Source organism: Austrofundulus limnaeus, unplaced genomic scaffold, assembly GCF_001266775.1.
Source record: "Austrofundulus limnaeus strain Quisiro unplaced genomic scaffold, Austrofundulus_limnaeus-1.0 Scaffold6822, whole genome shotgun sequence".
NCBI lineage: Eukaryota > Metazoa > Chordata > Actinopteri > Cyprinodontiformes > Rivulidae > Austrofundulus > Austrofundulus limnaeus.
This window is the reverse complement of record NW_013959224.1, coordinates 1-969: the sequence shown is the minus strand read 5'-3', so window position 1 is coordinate 969 and position 969 is coordinate 1. Positions and strand designations below refer to the sequence as shown.

The window sequence follows — 969 nt, the reverse complement described above, 5'->3', positions numbered from 1 at the left end:
CTATAAGATATATTTAACTGATTTTTTTAATCCAAACAATCAATGATTTACAAAGATAAGTCAGGAAAATTAACGAGGCTGCCCAAACCTTCGCACCCCACTGTATCTATGGATTAATTTTGGCTGTATTTGCATTTTTCAGAGCAAAGGAAAAGATGGAGCTGAAGAAACAGCAGCTGACCAACCTGCTGCCCAACAACATCGTCTCATCCAACAAACATCCAGCAACTGTTTAAAACCTTTGAGCATCCAAATTATTTATTTCAGTTTGTTTGTTTAAATGTTACGACATACTTAACCTTGACTGTATCAAGTTGTATCAGAGTTTTCTGCTTGTTTATGAGCCTTTTATCAAAGAGTTTAGATTAATCTGCATTTGTGTTATTAAATTATTATTAAAATTATTTTCCTGTATGGATGAATAAATGCTCTCGTCTGCCTTGAGTTCTGCTACAATTTTACTCAAAAACTGAATGTTGAATGTCTCTTTTAAACACTGAAACTTCCTCCTCATCAAAGAAGTGAAGCCAATGCAGAGAAGCCTTTAGTGACCAGCAGATGGCGACATTTCCCCACAGGTTTGTCTGGTGTTTAAGAACTGAGGCTACTCTGAAACAGTTTTTGTTCTGAGATAACAGAAAACTGAGACAAAGTTTTAATTTGATATTTTTTGGCAAGCATTTGGTACTCTTTAATTTTATTTTGTCTTCACTTGGCTTTTATCTACTTATTTTTACATTTTGTAGCTACTATTAGGCTGTTTTAGCTTTTTAAAAACGTTTGTCCTTTTTTTAGCCAATGTTCTGCTTCTTAACTAGTGTCTCAGTTTTTGCTGTTTTTAGCTAGAGTTTTACTATTTTTAGTTAGTTTTTTATTACTTTTTGCTCTCAGTAACCATTTCATTACAGTTTTTTTAAGCTTAAAGCTAAACCATTTGCTATTTTGTTTTTAGCTACTCTATGAATACTT

At 32.7% G+C, this 969-nt stretch overlaps 1 pseudogene; it reads left to right on the top strand.

Moving 5' to 3' along the window:
* The first annotated feature begins 139 nt into the window (after positions 1-139).
* LOC106512437 (solute carrier family 22 member 3 pseudogene) lies at positions 140-444 on the top strand (annotated as a pseudogene).
* The last annotated feature ends 525 nt before the right edge of the window (positions 445-969 follow it).